General features: G+C 31.5%; 1 pseudogene; it reads left to right on the top strand.

Annotated features, from left to right (window-relative positions):
- LOC139897059 (acyl-coenzyme A oxidase 3, peroxisomal-like) overlaps positions 1-22577 on the top strand; it is a 196603-nt pseudogene extending 174026 nt beyond the window's left edge.
- The last annotated feature ends 531 nt before the right edge of the window (positions 22578-23108 follow it).

Genomic DNA, 23108 nt, shown 5'->3' with positions numbered 1-23108 from the left:
TTTAAAATGAATGCAGTCTTTGAAAAATGTCTCATATAGAGGTCAAAACCTCGCAACGAAATCAAATAATATGGAACGTTTTTAATCAATAAGAACGAGACATTTCAGCTGACAGGCTCATACGCACGGTTGATGCTGAGCTAAGTCACAATTACAACATAAATGAGAAGACACGAGTGAGTGATCACCCGTACGGCTGATGAAGCCAACTCGTACGTGTGATGAATGAATCGTATGAGTGAGTCAACAGCAGGGGTATATAAAATCTTATGTTCTTCATTTTAGGTTAAGCCTCTCATTTGTTACACACACTCAGATCTAGTGAGCTCCTCCGATTCTCTCTCAGTCCAAATCACCCAGGTGGTGAATAATAGCTCTAGGTATTGATCTAATCACACTTGATTTAGTTATGGTTTGACTAAATTAATCAAAAAAAAAACTTAATCTATTCACTAGAGGGTTTGATTCACTTATTCCGCCATTGTGTGAGTTAAATCTGTTGATTTCTAAGTTCCTAGTCATGTTTCATCACCTTCTATTCTTCCCCCTCAACTCATATTTTAAAGTATTCATCAATATGCTCCATCCAGTTCTGATTCTCGATATACTTCTAACTTTCATATTGGTCATTCTTCTTTTTCATCTACCGCCGGAAGAATCTATTTACTTCTACTATACTCTTGGGTTTATAGTGTTTCTAGTTCTCCCGTGTCTTTATATTGCTATATGCATCGATATATATGGTTTATAATTTCTGGTTTATCGTTGGGCTTTATATGTTCCCTTATATTTCAAAGTCTCTGCTTCTGTCTTCTATAATCATTATCATTCACAGTTAATGCTCTCTTTTATTTGCTGCAATTTATACCCCAATTTCTATTTCGGAGTTTTGTCCTTTCGTTTCTTCTTCTTGTGATTAAGCACCTTGTAATGGTCCAAAATTCACAGATATGAATTTCGGAATGAACATTGTTAATGTTCTAGGAAGGAAATTGTGATGGCACGAACTTGACTTGTCAAATTACTAGAATACCTTGGAAAAGGCCGAATCATCAAGAAATATTTTCTTGATATTTTAAAGGTTAAATAGAATACAAGAGTCGTATAACATGGCACATGATGATGTTATGATCTATGAATCATCACGTTCCATTTAGAAACTCAGCATGACTTACTGTAATATAATCACGTTGATCAAGTGTCATTATATTATACTAATTCATGCTTCAGTTCCCAACACTACTTCAAAATATTCCTATTTTAAACTTGAATGTTTCAGAATTTAGAAACTAAAATAGTTTCTTTTATGATGTAATACAGATAGCGCGAAGAGGTAAATGATTTCAAATAAGAAAAATTAAGAAAATATCTTCAGAAATATGGAGGATATTTATAATGAAAGATATGATGATATTTTAGAATTTCTAATATCAGAAGATGATGAAGAATATTGTCCGCAGGGGTTTAGAGTCAGGAGCAAGGTATTCATTAATGACTTCAGCAGGTACTGAATCATTTGGATCCTTTGAAGTCAAGTTCAGTCTTTGTAATTTGTCCACAGCCTCCTTCCTACTTTGCTCAATCCGTTTTCCAGTTCCAAAACTTCTCTTTTTCTGCGCTTTGCCAGCACACTTCATCATTATCATCCAGCTTTTACCGTTTAAAGTCGTTTATAGTTTTTGCTGCTTCATCAGTATTTTTTCCATTTTCGGAAAACCAATTCGTAGTTCGGAGTGTTTTTCAGAAACTTCACATTCAAATTAAGTCCAGAAGATAGACGTTATATATACACATATAACTGTTGGCGTAGACATGCTGCGAGATTTCAAAATACTGATTGCTAATTCCCAATGATTCGTATGCCAATTCTCATTACAAGATGCGAATGAGTAAATGATGGGGTTTCAATAAATAATTATAATGACTTTTTGGAGAGGCTAAAGTCAAAGGGTAATGAAGTTGTTGGTACATCTGCTAATAATGTGATGGAATTTAAAAGGTTCTCTGGTAACGAAGGTGTATATCCCAAGGTTATAATAAGGTTAGTCTGACTGAAAAGTCGAAGTTGACTTGCTGGAGCTGTGACAAAACTGGCTACTTTGAATAGGAGTCGCAAAGTTATTTTTGCTAATAAATGCCTAAGAATCTGACGAGGATACGTTGTTTAAACTTTTACTTTGGTTTCAAGAGTTTTTCGGGTACATAACTGTGGGTAACATGTGGTTGGATCATCATCTCGATTGCTCATCATTCGAAGTGTCTTCAGAAATTTTTGAAGGGTTTGAACACAGATTGTAATCGTTAACATACATTTGATGTTCTAACACAGTTTTGAAGTTAAAATATAGCTTGTGAAAGATGTAAGGATCTAAGAGTGATGATTTTGGTCATATCTCGAGTTGAATTTTGAGATTTCAAAATTAGAATATGTAATTAAATTTTAAATGAGTATGGTTGTTTTGATTTCTATAAAAGAATGTATATTGTTGTGAAAGTAGGGAGTATAATGGATGATTTGCTGAATCAGATTAGAAGAATGTAACATATTATTTGTGAATTTATATATCTATCGGGTATTACCTACCCGTTAAAAAAAAATTTCACAATTAATATTTTGTACAAAAGAATTTTATTACAGTCGTTATGAAAATATATATATGTATATTTTCTTCAGATGTAACATAGATTTAATGAGTTAATGTTAAATTAAACTCATTTGATTTACGGTTGAAACTAGAATTGAATAATCCCTAAAGGCTTTAAAAAGTACATAACTTTTACGCAGCATTTCTTTAATGACATTGAAATTATGAATCAATACTTCGTTATTTGTTGATGTATGATGTTCGATTCGTGGAATTCTTGTGAATTTCGCAAAGTATGAATGATGTTATCTGAAAAGTTTCGGGTACATCGATGATGAAAGTGTAAAATCAAATATATACTTGATTTATTATGAATTGGAATTTATTGAATTGCGACAGAGATTGTAGTTAACGCTGGTTAAGTTGCGGCCGAAGGACGTACATTATTGCATATTTGTAATATGAATTAACCGAGTAGTTAAGATTCTCACACAATAGCTTAGCACGAAAAGATTTATTTCAATATATATATATATATATATATATATATATATATATATATATATATATATATATATATATATATATATATATATATATAATATACATATAATTTTGAAGGTATTTCGTATGCCCGAGAGACATATTAAATTAACGTGGCTAATATGTTTTGATCCAAGTCGGGACATACCCAATAACAAACTTACCGACACCTTATTCGTATTTGATCTTAGCGATTGGATCATTGATTAAATACGTGACACTTAAACTTTAAGAAAAATGGTTTTTTTTCCCTCAAATATTACTTGATGTATATATAAATTATGGAATAATTTATACAATAAGGAGTTAATTATTTATAGGTTAAATAATTAATTATGTTATGTTACATTTTATAAAATGGGTTTTATATATAATGTGTACATAATTTATAAATTGCAAGTTTATAAATTTGTTATAAATAAAACAAATAAGTTTATAAATGTTGCTAGTTTATAAATTATGCCATGTATTATAAAACTATTTTATAAACAAGGAAGTGGCATTGGAAGTATGAGAGGCATGCTAGAGATTCCAAGGCTTTTCCATTTCCATATACATGCATACTCCTTGACCAAGAAACAAACACACACTTGCAATTACACATCTAAAAGGCTCAAAAATTCTGCTCTCTTAGGAGCTGAATGCCGTGGGGTTTGGGGGCCAAAGGAGGTTCACAAATTTAATTTTTTGCAAGCTATATTCAAGTGTTATCAAATCTTAACCAAAGTACAAGGTGTTGGTGCAAAGTTTGGGGTATATCTACTTGAGGTTTCATACTTTTGGAGCTCCATTCATCATCATCTTCATCATCATCTATCAACTAGCTAGGAGAAGGTATATACTCTTTTCTTGCTTGTAGTTTGCAAGTATGTTTCACAACTTGATCCTAATTGGGATTTAACTTCAATTGGTTAAAGTATAACAAGTTCTAAAAATGGTAATACTTCATGCTTCCGCTTAATTTGATCTTTAAATGTTTCAAGTATGTTTATAAACTTGTTAAATCCCAACAATGGTATCTAGAGCCGAAGTTGTTGAAATATGCTTCGAGATTATTTATTTAACCCACTATAATTTGCATTTTATGAACATGCATGCAAGTAAAATGCAAAAACTTTGATTTTTTGGGTGGGTTCTAATTTTGGCCGAATTTTAGAGGTTCCATATGGATTTGGAACTTGCAATTTGGTCATTTTTTGGTGTATGTTGAAGTTCACAATCAAGCCTTGACCTTATGTTTGAATGTATGCATGTTTGGTTGATTTAATTCATTCATATGGTTTGTAATAATATTTATTCAATTTGGTTTGTAATATTTTTATATTTGGTATGTAAAATAGATTAGGTTGTAATTTCATTTTTTAGACAAAATGTATTAGGATATATTTTGTAACATGATAAAGAATGATGAAGACCTGAAGAACACATGAAGAAGCATTTGGATGAAAGGTTAAGTGGGAGATTTGAAATCTCCTACTTTGTGTTATTACCCTTAACCTTGGGGCATTTGTTTTCGGCTAAACAAATGTCTACCAAATTGGCTTGATTGTGAATATATTATTTTGCATGCTTGGTTGTTTATTGTATGATTGTGGATTGTATGTTTATATGCTACAAGTTAATCACACAAGTTAACAACAAACAAAACTAAAATTTAATTGGTTAAATTAGACGTTATTAAACACATGCAAAACGACAATTTAAATGGTTAAATTGAAATGGCAAAAGGACATTAATAAATGGTTATTAATAACACCAAAAGGATTATAATAATTGGTTATTAATAAAATGGCTTATTCCAAAGTAATAAAATTGGCTTTATTACATGACATAAACTAAATGGATTTTCAAATAAACCATACACTAAATGCATATTGGTGTATGGTACAAAAGTTTTCTTAAACTAGAAATAATGAAAACTCAAAATCCCTTTAACAAACAAGGTAAACAAGTTAAACGCCATCCTTTTGTGCAAGACTTAAAAATATTAGGGAACTCATAAAGGGATAAAGGTCACCTAACCGTTATGAGCAAACTAATATGATTAAGGTAAATTTTGCATGCTTGTGGGATAAAGGTCACCTAACCACTTGTATGTTAAGTTTACACGTTTACACAAGTAGGACGACTTGATTTGGAAATCATGAACTTAGGGTCATCGAAGCATGATAAACAAATAGGCGTTGATGAGATAATATGCCATGCAAAAGGATTGCATGATCCCATAACTTAGAAGTTGCAAAAGGATTGCAATTGTCATATAATGACTACCTAACTAAATCAAATGACGGGATAAAGGTCACCTAACCGAAATTTGGTTTACCGTTGGATTCTAAAATTTAATAAATATCAATTGGATTTAAAGGGTATTGATTGTTAAATTAAAATTGATACTTAAACAACTTTGTTAAATTTTGTAGATGGCCGCCAATAACAACAACAACATTCCTAATGCACCTATTAACTTTAACAACCTATCGTTGAGGTCAATCCTCGAAAAGGAAAAACTCAACCATACGAACTTCATGGATTGGTTCCGCAATCTAAGAATTGTCCTCAAACTTGAGGACAGGGCATATGTGTTGGAAGACCCCATTCCCGATCAACCGGACGAGGATGATACGGAAGCCATGGCTTATTTGGAGAAATATTGCACCGATTCATTGCAAGTTTCTTGCCTCATGCTTGGGACTATGATACCCGAACTCCAAAAGGATTTTGAGCATCATAGTGCATATGACATGATCACACAGTTGAAGGAGATGTTCCTTCAACAAGCTCGTGTCGAGCGCTTCATGCATGTCGGATGGACGACACCCAATCCGTTTCATCTTATGTCCTTAAGATGAAAAGCCTGATTGATCGAGCCAACCGTCTAAATTGCAACGTGTCTAATGAATTAGCCACGGACCTTATCCTTAACTCATTGTCAAAGAGGTTTGACACATTCGTGTTAAATTATAACATGAATGGATGGGATAAAAACATTGGTGAATTACATGCCATGCTTAAGACGGCAGAAGCAAGCATGGGTAAAAGGGCTTCACCCGTGTTTATGATCAATGAAGGCGGGTCCAAAAACAATAACACTCCTAAGCCGAAGGCGGCTAAGAGGAAAGGACCCGCCTACCAAGGCAAGGGCAAGGGAAAGGGGAAGATGGTTACCCCAACCAACAACAAGAAGAAAAAGGTTGCCGGTAAAGCTAACTCCAAGGAAGATTCGTGCTTCAGTTGCGGTGAAATGGGTCACTGGAAACGAAATTACCCGGTCTACCTTAAGGAGTTGAAGGAAAAGAGGGATGCAGGGCAAACCTCAGGTAATTTATATATGGTATATATTGAGCTTAGTATTACTTCTTCTAATACATGGGTATTAGACACAGGATGTGGAACTCATATTTGCAATTCTTTGCAGGGGTTCAAAAGAAGTGATCAAGAAGCGGGAACGACAAGTCTCTTCATGGGAAATGGAGCAAGGGTGCAAGTGAAAGCTCAAGGAGACTTTGTTTTAAAGCTACCAAGTAGTTTGGAGCTTATTTTGAAAAATGTTTTGTATGCACCCGATTTATCTCGAAACATTATTTCTGTATCCCGTTTGAAACAATATGGTTTTAATCTTAATTTCATTAATGATGATATCCATGTTTCTTTAGATAACGTGTTCTATTTTAAGGCTTCGCCTTCAAATGGTATTTATGAATTGGTTCATAATGACACATCATGCAGTAGCTCAATGTTCCATACGAACACCAAGAAACCCAAAAGGGATTTAAGTGATTCCTACTTGTGGCATTGTCGCCTTGGTCACATAAACAAGAATCGAATACATACACTTCAAAAGAATGGACTTTTGAAATTGAATAAACTGGACTCGTTTGATGTATGTGAATCTTGTTTACAAGGCAAAATGACTAAAGCACCTTTCAAAGGGACCTATGAAAAGGCTAAAGACTTATTGGGATTAATACATTCGGATGTATGTGGACCCTTTAAGCCCATAACTAGGAATGGTGAAAGATACTTCGTTACTTTCATTGAGGACTTCAGTCATTTCGGATATGTCTACTTATTAAGACACAAGGACGAAACTTTTGAGGCATTCAAGGAATATCAAAACGAAGTACAAAATCAACTCAATAAGATAATCAAGGTACTTCATACTGATAGAGGAGGTGAATACCTAAGCGATGCTTTCCAAGATCATCTTAAAAGTTGTGGAATTATCTCACAACTTACTCCTCCTGGAACTCCCCAACTAAATGGAGTTTCCGAAAGGAGGAACCGAACCCTAATGGATATGGTTCGATCTATGATGGCTAGAAGCTCGTTACCTCTATCATTTTGGGGTAATTGTCTATGCTCCGCGGCTCGTATTTTAAACATGGCCCCAACCAAGAAAGTGGAACGAACACCTCATGAGATATGGTTTGGAAAACCTCCATCTCTATCATACTTAAAGGTATGGGGATGTGAAGCTTATCCTAAGTGTTACGTCCCTAATAAGTTGAATGCTTGATCCATGAAGTGTATCTTCATAGGATATCCCAAGGATAATATGGGATATTATTTTTATGATCCTTCCGAGCAGAATGTATTTGTTGCTCGGAAGGCAGAATTCCTTGAAACTAAGTTCTTAATGGAAGGCGAAAGTGAAAGGAAAATAAATCTTGAAGAGATTCAAGATCAAGTAGATGATACACAATTGGTTGACACTAGCACTCAACATGAAAATGTTGAGAATGATCAAATGGATGATCAAAATACACAAGACGTTCGCAGATCTGGTAGGATTAGTAATCCTCCCGAGAGATATGGGTTTCTCATGGATGGTTGCTATGTGGTTGATTTGGATGAACCAGCAAACTACCAAGATGCTTTATCAAGGATTGATAAGGATAAATGGCAGGAAGCCATGAATGCTGAGATGCAATCCATGTATGACAACCAAGTTTGGGAACTTGTTGCACAACCTGCTGGCTCTAGGCTAGTTGATTGTAAATGTCTTTTCAAAATGAAAACCGACATACATGGAAACTTGGATACATATAAAGCTATACTTGTAGCAAAAGGTTTCACTCAAACTCAAGGGGTTGACTATGATGAAACTTTTTCACCTATGGCAATTCTAAAGTCTATTAGGATATTATTTGCCATTGCTGCTCATTATGATTATGAAATATGGCAAATGGATGTCAAGACCGCTTTCCTAAATGGATATCTTATGAAAGATGTCTATATGGTTCAGCCTGAAGGTTTTGTTGATCCAAAATATCCTAAAAAGGTATGCAAGTTAAAGAAGTCAATCTACGGATTGAAACAAGCATCTAGAATGTGGAATCATCGTTTTAATGTGGAAGCTGAGAAATTTGGCTTCATCAAAAATGGTGATGAAGCTTGTGTATACAAGAAAGCTAGTGGGAGCACTATCATGTTCCTTGTACTATATGTGGATGATATATTGTTATTTGGAAATGATATTCCGGCAATGGAAGGTGTCAAAACTTGGCTAAGTAAATGCTTCTCCATTAAGGATCTTGGAGAAGCACAATACGTCTTGGGGATTGGGATCTACAGGAATAGATCCAAGAAACTGATAGGTTTGAATCAAAGTGCATACATTGAAAAGGTCTTGAAAATGTTCAAGATGGAGAACTCTAAGAGTGGTTTGGTACCTATTCAAAGAGGAATGCCTCTCAGTTCATCTCAGTGTCCTACCACGAAAGATGAACAAGAGATAATGAAGAGAGTCCCGTATGTATCTGCTATTGGGTCAATCATGTATGCAATGATATGCACTAGACCGGATGTGTCATGCGCTCTCAGCTTGACAAGTAGATACCAGAATAACCCAGGAAATAGTCATTGGATTGCTGTTAAAAGTATATTGAAATACCTTAGAAGGACTAAGGATATGTTTCTAATATACGGTTCTGGTGAGGAGGAACTTGCTGTAAAGGATTACATGGACGCGAGTTTCCAAACTGATCGAGATGATTCTTGATCACAATCCGGTTATGTCTTCACATTAAATGGAGGTGCGGTCTCTTGGAAGAGTTCAAAACAGGATGTTGTTGCATTATCCACTACTGAGTCAGAGTACATTGCCGCCTCATTGGCAGCTCAGGAAGCTGCATGGATGAAGAAATTCATCGACGACTTAGGAGTAGTCCCTTCCATTCAGGAACCTCTTGAGATCTTTTGTGACAACGAGGATGCGATTGCTCAAATCAAGGAACCTCGTGCTCACCAAAAGACCCATCACATTGAGCGGAGATTCAACTACATAAGGGATGAAGTTAAAAAGGGAAAGATATGTATTCGCAAAGTTCACACAAATCTTAATATAGCGGATCCTCTCACGAAGCTCTTACATGGAGCAAAACATGCAGGACATGTTTGTGCATTAGGGCTTCGACATTCTAGTGATTGGTCATGATCTGTTTTAAGTATTGTAACGGAATGAAATTTGTTCAAACTCATTAATATATTTATGGTATTAAATTATTATATTGAGTCATGTTCCTATTTTGCATATTTTATCCTTGAATAAGAAATTATTCTAAATTCTGTAGTCGATCACATTTGTGGGAACAAGTGTGAGGTTTAGACTATTATGAACTTGGATTGGTATACATTCAGGTTGAATGTGGGGCAAGGTTGCTACCAAGGTTCATAGATATTTGTGGGATACAAATATTGGAAGACTCGCTCTCAAGACTTACTGAATGGAGCCTTCGTGGTTGATCACATGTAATCTTGAGTAAAGGCGAATATCATTGTATCCTCTGACCTGAGATACATATTGGGTTCAGATATTTACCAAGTATTGTGCCTTGATTCTTTCCTTCGCTATTCTGAAATATGGTAGTTCATAAGGAAGAGCTCAGGTGTAATGCAAGGTATATATATTTAGGACGTATGTAGTCAAGATGGAAGTTGTCCCTCTTATTCATTGAGAGTTAGATGTTTAAGGCCTGATAAAGTTAAATCTAGAAGATAGTGATCACTCTGTGTCTCTTGGATTTAACATGACATCTAGGACAAAAGGATGTGATGAAAGATTCACCTATTCATATTCGAGATGGGAACTCGAAAGGGATGATGTTATTGAATAGCACAAAGTCATAACATGTTGGGGGTGATGGACGGTCGTTAGGTGGTATCCATCACTTGCATTAATTTCCTATGTTTCTCGTGCAAGTGGGAGATTGAAGGTATTTCGTATGCCCGAGAGACATATTAAATTAACGTGGCTAATATGTTTTGATCCAAGTCGGGTCATACCCAATAACAAACTTACCGACACCTTATTCGTATTTGATCTTAGCGATTGGATCATTGATTAAATACGTGACACTTGAACTTTAAGGAAAATGGTTTTTTTTCTCAAATATTACTTGATGTGTATATAAATTATGGAATAATTTATACAATAAGGAGTTAATTATTTATAGGTTAAATAATTAATTATGTTATGTTACATTTTATAAAATGGGTTTTATATATAATGTGTACATAATTTATAAATTGCAAGTGTATAAATTTGTTATAAATAAAACAAATAAGTTTATAAATGTTGCTAGTTTATAAATTATGCCATGTATTATAAAACTATTTTATAAACAAGGAAGTGGCATTGGAAGTATGAGAGGCATGCTAGAGATTCCAAGGCTTTTCCATTTCCATATACATGCATACTCCTTGACCAAGAAACAAACACACACTTGCAATTACACATCTAAAAGGCTCAAAAATTCTGCTCTCTTAGGAGCTGAATGCCGTGGGGTTTGGGGGCCAAAGGAGGTTCACAAATTTAATTTTTTGCAAGCTATATTCAAGTGTTATCAAATCTTAACCAAAGTACAAGGTGTTGGTGCAAATTTGGGGTATATCTACTTGAGGTTTCATACTTTTGGAGCTCCATTCATCATCATCTATCAACTAGCTAGGAGAAGGTATATACTCTTTTCTTGCTTGTAGTTTGCAAGTATATTTCACAACTTGATCCTAATTGGGATTTAACTTCAATTGGTTAAAGTATAACAAGTTCTAAAAATGGTAATACTTCATGCTTCCGCTTAATTTGATTTTTAAATGTTTCAAGTATGTTTATGAACTTGTTAAATCCCAACAAATTTCTTCAGAGGGAATGAGTTAATTCTTCATAACTCGTTGATACAATATACACGTTATTGATTCGTAATGATGTCCACAGTGATTCTTGAACTGACGGAGTTTGTGATGTTATCGGTGTTGTTGATTCGGATGTTGACTGTACTGACGATGCTAGTAACGCTGACGGTACTATTGATGCTGTTAGTAAAGCAAGTTTAGCTTGTTAATCACACACCATTTTTGTCAGGGTTTTTACTCTTCCTTTTATCATTTTGGTTCGCTTAACTGATTTATGGTTATGGCTAGATTAGATAATCTCTAAGACTTTAGAGATTACATAATCGCCGCGGAATGTTTCTCCAATGAAGTTATGAATTAATACTTCGTCAGTTATTGTTGTTAGTACTCCTTGGTATCTATGGTGTGTATGATGTTGATGCTCGTGGGACAGATTGTGAAGTTAAGGTTTATGACGCGGTTGTGGTTGGAGGTGGTAATGGTACTATTGGCGTTGATGATGGTGGTACTGGTTATGCTGCTGATGCTGCTACTGGTGTTTGTAATCTCTGCACCATATTCTCCAAAGCCACTACCCGAGCGCGAAGCTCGTTGACTTCTTCTATTACACCGGGGGTGATTGTCAAGAGGGCAATGTGGTGGATGGAAGGGATCACCTTCTTCTTGTCTCCAATGATTGAGGAGGCTACGAACTCATCCCCAATTTATTCAGAATAGGTGATGACTGATTGGTTGATCTATTCCGGTCACACTGCTTTCGATGCTTGAATGGGATTCCATTTCGAAATCTGAGTGACTTGAACTGATGATGAATTCCATTTCGTACGATTGGATAAAGGATTTTTTTTTCGATATGAAATGATTTTGGCTAACGGATGGTATTCTATATATATATATATATATATATATATATATATATATATATATATATATATATATATATATATATATATATATATATATATATATATATATATAGATCAAAAGATTTCGTAGATTACGGAGGACTTTACGGGATATGTCAGGCAAAGTTTAAAGTAACAGATACGATAAGATATGATTTAACAGATATGCTAAGATATGAATTTTTGTCTATACACTATTCATGCAATCAATGCAGCAAGACGTGTCTTAGACTAAAAATGATAAGCAGGTAATTTTCTGAGGATGATAAGTAGTTAATTTTCGACACAAAATGATAAGCAAAACTTTTGACATGCAGACACGGTCGAAGTCCAGACTCACTAATGCATCCTATCGACTTATCAGTTAGACACACTAATGCAGACCTGGTTCGCTAAGACCACCGTTCTGATACCAACTGAAAGGACCCGTTCATATACATTATAAACGATTCACAATAGTTGTTTACATTGCGAGGTATTTGACCTCTATATGATACATTTTACAAACATTGCATTCGTTTTTAAAAGACAATCTTTCTTTACATCAAAAATTGACAGGCATGCATACCATTTCATAATATCCACTATCCAACTATAAATTGATTTAATAATAATCTTTGATGAACTCAATGACTCGAATGCAACGTTCTTCGAAATATGCTATGAAAGACTCCAAGTAATATCTTTAAAATGAGCAAATGCACAGCGGAAGATTTCTTTAACACCTGAGAATAAACTTGCTTTAAAGTGTCAACCAAAAGGTTGGTGAGTTCATTAGTTTATCATAATCATTTATTTCCATCATTTTAATAGACCACAAGAATTTCATTTCCAGTTCTCATAAATATACGTCCCATGCATAGAGACAAAAATAATCATTCATATAGTGAACACCTGGTAACCGACATTAACTAGATACATATAAGAATATCCCCTATCATTCCGGGATCCTCCTTCGGACATGATATAAATTTCGAAGTACTAAAGCATCCGGTACTTTGGATGGGGTTTGTTAGGCCCAATAGATCTATCTTTAGGATTCGCGTCAATTAGGGTATCTGTTCCCTAATTCTTAGATTACCAGACTTTAATAAAAAGGGGCATATTCAATTTCGATAATTCAACCATAGAATGTAGTTTCAATCACTTGTGTCTATTTCGTAAAACATTTATAAAAGCGCATGCATTCTCAGTCCCAAAAATATATATTGCAAAAGCATTTAAAAAGGGAGTAATGAAACTCACCATACTGTATTTCGTAGTAAAAATACATATAACGTCATTGAACAAGTGCAAGGTTGGCCTCGGATTCACGAACCTAAACTAATTATATATATTTATGTGTTGGTCAATATTTGTCTAACAAATTAGGTCAAGTCATAGTGTACCACAATCCTAATGCTCGAGACTAATATGCAAAAGTCAACAAAAGTAAATTTGACTCAAAATAATTTCCAAAAATCTATACATGATTAATATATAGTTTAAATATCGTCGTTTTACATTTTTAAATATTTTTAAAAGATTTATTAGAGTAAATAATATAATTTATTTATTAATAAATAAAATTTTATATTAAATTTATATAATAAAATATACTTTTATATATATTAAGTAATAAAATTTTATAGGGTTCATTTAATATTATAAAGATAATATGATAGGTATTATTAAAGTAAGTTATTACACGTAGTAAAATATGTTTGTATCACATATTTATTTGATAAAATAATATCTATAATGATAGTAAGTAAAAGTTGTATTATTTTATAATAATAATAATTATTATAAAAATATCAATACTTATAATTACTAAGATGACATTATGATAAAACGATAATTCTAATTATGATAACTTTAATATTTACGATAATTTTTAATATTATCTTTAAAATAATAATTCTATTTAAAATAATAATAATAATAATGATATTTTATAGTAACAATGACATTTCTATTAAAATGATAATTTTTGTTAAAATGATAGTTTTAATACTAACGATACTTTTAATAATAATAGTAATGATAAAAATAATAAGAACGATAATTTTATCTAAATCAATATCTTATAATATTTTAATTTCATCATGATACTCTTACCCATTATTTCCTAATCGTTTTGTTTAATAACGTTTAATCGTCTTTTATATCGTGTTCATAATAATGATAATAATAGTAATCAAAATAATTAGGTGTTACAAATATTTGTTTTAATTACACTAATATTAATAATGATAGTTACTATAACATTATTAACGATAATACTAATAATTATCTTAATGATAATATAGTAATAATAATAATAACAATAACAATAACAATAACCATTTTTAAATAATGATATATATATTAATAATGATAATAATAATAATAATACTAATCATAATAATAATAATAATAATAATAATAATAATAATAATAATAATAATAATAATAATAATAATAATAATAATAATAATAATTGGATAATAATAATAATAATACTAATTATAACTTTAACGATAATAACGATAGTAATAAAAAAAATAACAATTTTTAATGATAAATCTCTTTTATTGATAAAGATAATAATAATGATAATAATAAGATAAAACTAGAACGACGATAAAAACGACGATAATAATAATCATTTTTAATAAAAATATCGAAAATTCAATTGATTATAACTTCTAATCCGTTCATCGAAACCATTCGATATCTAAATGAAAAGTTCTTAATTTTTCGCTAGCTTTCCAAGGACATGCATATCTTATACCTTATCTCAACCGCAAGTGTAACTAAATCAAGATTCAACCTAACCTGTCTAAGGGTAATATCAAAAGTACAAGCATGCATAATCCTAAATACTCGAGCACTAGTTAGGGATACACTATTAGTATGTAAAAGTTAAATTATGAGTACTCAAATATTGAGATTCAATATTGCAGGAAAGTTACGTAGACGCAACGAAAATGATACACACTATATTGACCTCACGAGCATACCCATGAACCATACTCAATCACCTCCATAGCTATAACCCATAATTTCCTTAATCCTATCCCACTCGAAAAACAATTTCGAAATCACTCGGACAGCACTCCGTCGTAATATTTTATGTATACTAATAATATCTTGAAATAATACGGAGTAAATATATATATGTAAATCGATTGAGAGAGTTTAGAGAAAAATATTTTCAAGTTTCTATAAAATAATGAAACCTATTGAATTCTATTTATAATAGAGTTTTGAATTATTAAAGTGAATTATTAAAGTATGAATTATTAAAGTGAATTATTAAAGTATGAATTATTAAAGTGAATTATTAAAGTATGAATTATTAAAGTGAATTATTAAAGTATGAATTACTAAAGTATGAATTATTAAAGTGAATTATTAAAGTTAAAGTAAAGTAAAAATAATGTTAAGGTAAAGTTTAAGTATAGTAAAAGTATAAAACTATGTACGTATAATACGCGTAAAAATATATATAATATTAATTTAAATCGTTATATATATTTAATAAAATAAAATATAAATATCGTTATCTTTATCATACTAGTTAAGTAATGAGTTGTCAAAAGTGGTTCTATATATTTATAAAAGTTATATACGTTTTAATAATACAGTTCTTTTTAAACTGAAAATGTTTTTGTACGTTTGAAACTAAATAGATCAATCGAGTCTTTATGAGATTCAATCTTCCACTATCCTTTGTCTGGTTCTCAATGATTGACAATTTGTTCTTATTTATAAATCACTTTACCATTTTCCGAATATTGTTAAAATGGAATGATTTCTCAAATCAACGTGGGCCTTTCAACAGAGACTTGTAATCATAATTCAATATATCTGATAATTCAATCATTTGATCTTATCTTCTAATTCCATTGATAAACATTTTGAAACAGATACAATCATATAAAGTATTTAATCTAATATTTTGTTTACGTTTCAAGTTATAATATATATACACATATACATATATAATCATATTCGTTTAATGGTTCGTGAATCATTGGAACTTGGTCGAGGTTGAATGAATGTATGAACATAGTTTAAAATTCTTGAAATTTAACTTAACAAATATTGCTTATTGTGTCGGAAACATATAAAGATTAAAGTTTAAATTTGGTTGGAAATTTCCGGGTTATCACATATATCCACTCTATAAATAAATAAATAACTTGTGTAAAATTGTATCGTATTTAATAGTATTTCGTAGTAAAAATATAACTATTTCGTATACACCTCTACGCATATCACTAATTATAACTTTAACGATGATAGTAATAATAATAAAAATAACAATTTTTAATGATAAATCCTTTTATTGATAAAGATAATAATAATAATAATAATAATAATAATAATAATAATAATAATAATAATAATAATAATAATAATAATAATAATAATAATAATAATAATAAGATAAAACTTGAACGACGATAATAACGACGATAATAATAATCATTTTTAATAATAATACAAAAATTCGATTGACTATAACTTCAATTCCGTTCATCGAAACCATTCGATATCTAAATGAAAAGTTCTTAATTTTTCCCTAGCTTTTCAACGACATGCATATCTTATACCTTATCTCAACTGCATATGTAACTAATTCAGGATTCAACATATCCTATCTAATGGCAATATCAAAAGTACAAGCATGCATAATCCTATATTCTCGAGCACTAGTCAGGGATACACTATTAGTATGTAAAAATTAAATTATGAGTACTCAAGTATCAATATTGAGATTCAATATTGCAGGAAAGGTACATAGACGCAACGGAGATGATAAACACTAGATCGACCTCACAAGCATACCCTCGAACATTACCCATCACCTCCATAGCTATAACCCATAATTTCCTTAGCCCTATCCCACTCGAAAAACCCATTTTTAAATTACTCGATCAACACTCCGTCGTAGTATTTTATGTTTAAATACTAATATTATCGCTCCTAATACTACTAATAATAATCATATGATTAATAATAATAATAATAATAATAATAATAATAATAATAATAATAATAATAATAATAATAATAATAATAATAATAATAATAATAATAATAATAATAATAATAATATAAATATAAATATTAGAGGGAGAGAGATCAGTGTAGTGTATGTGTGTGTATTACTGAACGAGCGAGCATGTTTCATTTATAGATGTTTTCAGAGATTCGACTCCATGCGACCGCATGGAGTCACTTTAATTATTTCATGCGATTGCGTGATGTGCAAACACAGCTCATCTTTATTTAACGTATACTACCGACACCTATTTTATATTATTATATATATAATATATTTAATTCACCTAATTAATTATATATTATATTAAATTTACGTGTATAGTTAAATTGTAATTTTTGTTCAAATGACTCGTACGTTGTCACTTGACTCATGTACCACTTTCGATTTTTCGAACGCACTTTCGTACGTTTAGAAAACTAGCCTTTTACGTTACGCGACGTGTACCCTTATCAAAATATAGTCTTAAATCATTAGCAACCAATATTATACGAGGTGTAACTTGTGCATTTGAGTGTTGTGGTTATTTACTTCTATAAATCAACTTCTCGTTTGTTTATTAAAATATATTTTAAAGTATTTCTTTAATACAAATGTTTTATAACTATATTAATATTGTAAAATATATATATGTATATATATATATATATATATATATATATATATATATATATATATATATATATATATATATATCTTTAGTTAGGAATATAATTTATGTACCTATAACTGAGATATTAATTTAGTTTTTCAAAACTAAAATATATTTCAAAGTTCGTTTTAAAAAAATCGTTTAGAAAAATGTTATAACACGTAACGTTTTCATTTTAAAACTTAAATAGATACAACTTTGTTTAGGTACAAACGTTTTCAATATCAACTGTATCACTAAACGAGTGTTACTATCGTGTACTTAACTAATTTGAAAACATATGTATTTAATGAACACGTTTTAAATATACGTTGAAAGTTATCTATATATATTTAGTTCTAACCATCAATATTTCGACTTATTGTCTAAATTCAACTTCATTCTTTAAAAGATTTCAACTATGTCATAAAACGTTTTCAATATTATGAAAACTAATAATTGTTTTATCAAAAGACTCGAGGCAATTATTGTGTTGAAAGTTAATCTCTACCAACCTTTGTCCAGTTATCGTTAATTGACCTATTTGTTCTTACTTGTAAATCACTTTACCATTTTTCCGAATACCGTTAAAAAGAATAGATTTCTTAAATCAAAGTGGACCTCTCAACAGAGACTCGTAATCATACAATATATCTGATAACTAAATAATTTAATATTGTCATCTAATTCCATTAATAAACATATTGAAACAAATACGCTCATGTAAAGTATTATACGCTTAATACTTTGTTAATGTTTTCAAGTTATAATATATATACATATACATATATAATCATATTCGTTCATATAATGGTTCTTGAATCATTGGAATTTGGTCGAGGTTAAATGAGTGTATTGTGACGATCGCTCCAAATCCATATGGACAATACGTCATTCATTGATTTCATTGCGAGGTATTTGACCTCTATATGATACGTTTTGTAAACATTGCATTCTTTTAAAAAGGCATACCATAATGAATATTTAAATCAAAGGTTTTCGACATCTGATAATTTCTACATATATACAATCACTGTAAATAATAGTTTACAATAGTACTTCCGTTGACAATGCAGTCAAAATAAGATACATGGTGATGATTTGGTGAATGCAACGTTTCCTTGAAAAATATGCCATGTATGACTCCATGCACATAGCTTGTCTAACATATAAGCAAACAGCGGAAGACTTCTAGGAAACCTGAGAATAAACATGCTAACAAGTGTCAACACAAAGGTTGGTGAGTTCATAGTTTTAATGTTTCGTATAATCTGTATATAAAGATGGATCACAAGATTTCAGTTGTTTCATCCAGAAACGTTTATCAAAATATTCTACAAAATTGAGCACCCTGGTAACTAAACTTAATGTATATATAATTTGTACCCTTTGTATGATCATCTTAATAATACACGCAAACCAACGTGTACGTTTATCAAATAGCATACGTCCGTTAAAAGGCTAGCGCTCTAGCTCGGACGGGGATATCAAGCCCTATGGATCCATATACTACTACTCGCGCCCACCAGTTCTTATAACCGGCAGTTACTAGTTACCAAAGCTAAGGGATTTTCGGTTCAAACTCAGTGTAGAATTTAGTATGTACTTGTATCCATTGTGTTTAAAATAAAGTGCATGTATTCTCAGCCCAAAAATGTAGAGAGTAAAAGGGATCTTATGAAACTCACTGTTTAATATTGATATACAATATTGCAGGAAAGCACGTAGATGCATCGGAGATGATAAACACGAGGTTTGATTCACAAAAATACCCCCGAACATTACCCATAATTTCCTTGGCAATAACCCATATTTTCCTTAGCTCTAGCTCGCTCGGAAACTCGTTTTGAAAATTACTTGGACATCACTCCGTCGTAATATTTTTTTGTACATTATTATTTTTGTATCGCAAAAATAATAACACTAATAATAATAAAAAAATAAATAATAAGATTAATAATAATCTTATTAATAATAATAATAATAATAATAATAATAATAATAATAATAAATAATAAATAATATTACGGAGTATATATATTTGTGTATGTGTGTGATTTAAATCGAGCGAAAACACTGAAATTTATAGATGTGGCCTGAAATCTGGAGTCATGCGACTTGCATGGAAATGGCCTTCTGGCCATGCGACTCGCATGAGGACCAGGGACAGCTCACATTGTTTTGGCTCCTAGCTTGTAGACATAATATAAAATAAATATAAATATAATATATATAATTTAAATTAATTAATTATATATTATATTAAATTCACGTGCATAGTTGACTTGTAATTTTTGTTCCGATAAGTCGTACGTTTTCACTCGACTTATGTCCCGGTTCCGGTTTTTCGAACGCCCTTTCGTACGCTGAGAAAACTTGTACTTTACGTTTCGTGAATCGTACCTTTGTCAAAATATAGTCTTAAATCATCCATAAAATATACCACTGTAGCAAAGTTACTGTAGCAAAGTCAATTTTTACTGTAGCAATTCACTGTAGCAAAGTCAATTTCACTGTAGCAAATAGTGATTTTCAAAAACACTGTAGCATTTTGGGTACTGTAGCAATTTGAAATGTTACTATCGTTTACTAAATAACTTGAAATTATATATATGTATATATCTTTTTAATATATATAAATCAGTTTTTTAAATACACATTGGAAGTTATTTATAAATAAATTTTAATAATAAATATTTCAACTTATCATATATATTCAAATAGATATTTAAACCAATAAGTTTAATGTACGGTATCAAATAATTAATACATTGTTACCCTTTTCAAGTTATAGTATATATGTATCTATTTACATATAATTGTTCGCGAATCGTCGAAAACAACCGAAAGGTATTTAAATATATAAAAGTAGTTCAAAAATTTTGAGATTCAGTTTTACAGACTTTGCTTATCGTGTCGAAAATGTTAATCATACAAAGATTAAGTTTAAATTTGGTCAGAAATTTCCGGGTCATCACAGTATGAACACAGTTTATAATTCTTGAGATTCAACTTACAAACTTTGCTTATCGTGTCGGGAATATATAAAGATTAAAGTTTAAATTTGGTCAGAAATTTTCGGGTCGTCACATTAGCGTTCATTATATCACAATTTGCATATGCCAACCCAGATTAGCAAGGCATTCCTTGCGGAGTTTTTGCAGCCAGGAAAAGGAACAAACCAATTAAAGGTTTGGGACTCGAACACTTGAACAAACCAGCTCCCATTGTTCCTTCGCATCTCACAAGCTCTAACCTCAGAAGCACACAGTTTCAGGTAATTATGGTAAATGTTTTCAACATACTTTGGTCATTAGAAAGTGAACTGAAACACGATAATAAGAATAGTTTTAAACTGTTATTGTGATAGACCGACATCTTCTGCCTACGAGAGAGAGATCTATTGCAACGTTTTCTGTCAGAAGTCTCACAACATCAAGTGCAGGGTGAAAGCAAGGAGCATATATTGACAGTGGTGAACCAACTACTTTATGTCTCAAGTTTGTTTGTTTGTTTTTTTTTAATACTTTTTGATTTATTTATTGTTAATGAGTCCATATGTGGCCAGACTTATCAAATAGCCGAGGATTTGGGCAGAGCATTTTCAGATCGTTTAATTTTACAATCATATCTTGATGTTGAAGCAACCGTTCCAGCAGGCTCTTTAAAGGTAAGCTTTATGCCTTCTTTGAATTATTTGTACTTGTTCTTTAGAAAGATCTAATGTTCCTAAGTGAAAACTAAGATTAAAATGATTTTTGAACATATTTGCAATTGATGTGCAGTGTTTTTGTTAAAAAGTACTACAGGTGACAATTTCAACCCATTTTTCTGACATTTACAAATGGGTCAAATTTGGTTTTGTACCTCTAATGTTTTACTAATAAAGCAACCGATAAATTAGTTTGAAAGGCATCTGAATTGCTTTCAAATGCATTAAACTTCCTGAATCGCTCTGTTAAAAAATGTGTAATAATTTCTTTAGTTTTAGTGACCATATGATATATAGTAAATTATACTGATAGTCCTTGACATGAAATTACATCAACTGTCCTTATCTTTTGAAAATCACACCGACAGTCCCCGTGGTTTCATGAAATTACATCATTCATCCTTATCTTTTGAAAATTACACGGAAGTCCCTAACTTACCTAAAAGTGTACGTTGCCCTCGTATTAGCACACATTCTTTAAGAATTTAGGGACCATAAAAGCACAGTTTTAAGTAGTTCAAGGATGATTGGTGTAGTTTTTGAAAAATATGGAAGGTTTGTGTGATTTTATGAAAATACATAGGGACAACCGTTCTGACCTTCCTAATCAATCAAGGACGCTCGATGCAATTTGCAAGAGATAAGGACAATGGATGTATTTTCATGTAAACCATAAGGACTATCCCTATAATTTACTCCGTATAATATTAAAGATCAGAATTAGTTTGCCCGACCTTGATTTAAATGTAGAAAAATAATAAGGCTAACCATGGTTACACATATTGTTGCAGAATGTATTAGGTCTAATGAGATCAATGTACACCACAATCGTGATGGAAGAAGATGCCTCGTTTCTTCGATATGGCTACTTATCGACAGATAATGCTGCAGTTGTTAGGAAAGAGGTTTTAAAATTGTGCAGTGAACTAAGACCACATGCACTTTCTTTGGTGACGTCTTTTGGAATCCCTGATGCTTTTTAGCTCCAATCGCTTTCAACTGGGTCGAGGCTAATGCACGGTCTTCAGTTTAAAGACAGTACATTTCACGGTAGTCGATCTTGGCTTTTTTCATATTTTAACAAATAAGGTGAAGTGACCCGTCCTAATCCATACGGACGAATACATTACATTTGGTTACATCGCGAGGTACTTGACCTCTATATGATATATTTACAAACATTGCATTCGTTTTTAAAAGACAAACTTTCATTACATCAAAAGTAGACGGCATGCATACCATCTCCTAATATATCAAACTATAAATGACTTGATAATAATCTTGATGAACTCAATGACTCGAATGCAACGTCTTTTGAAATATGTCATGAATGACTCCAAGTAATATCTCTAAAATGAGCAAATGCACAGCGGAAGATTTCTTTCATACCTGAGAATAAACATGCTTTCAAGTGTCAACCAAAAAGTTGGAGAGTTCATAGGTTTATCATAAAACAATAAAATTCATCATTTTGATAGACCACAAGATTTAAATCCTGCATGGTACAAATGGGCCCAAATCCTATACCCACCTGTAATGTACATGCGATATCTTTTAAATACAG

This window comes from Rutidosis leptorrhynchoides, chromosome 3 (genome assembly GCF_046630445.1).
Source record: "Rutidosis leptorrhynchoides isolate AG116_Rl617_1_P2 chromosome 3, CSIRO_AGI_Rlap_v1, whole genome shotgun sequence".
Classification (NCBI taxonomy): domain Eukaryota; kingdom Viridiplantae; phylum Streptophyta; class Magnoliopsida; order Asterales; family Asteraceae; genus Rutidosis; species Rutidosis leptorrhynchoides.
This window is presented reverse-complemented; position numbering and strand designations above follow the sequence as displayed.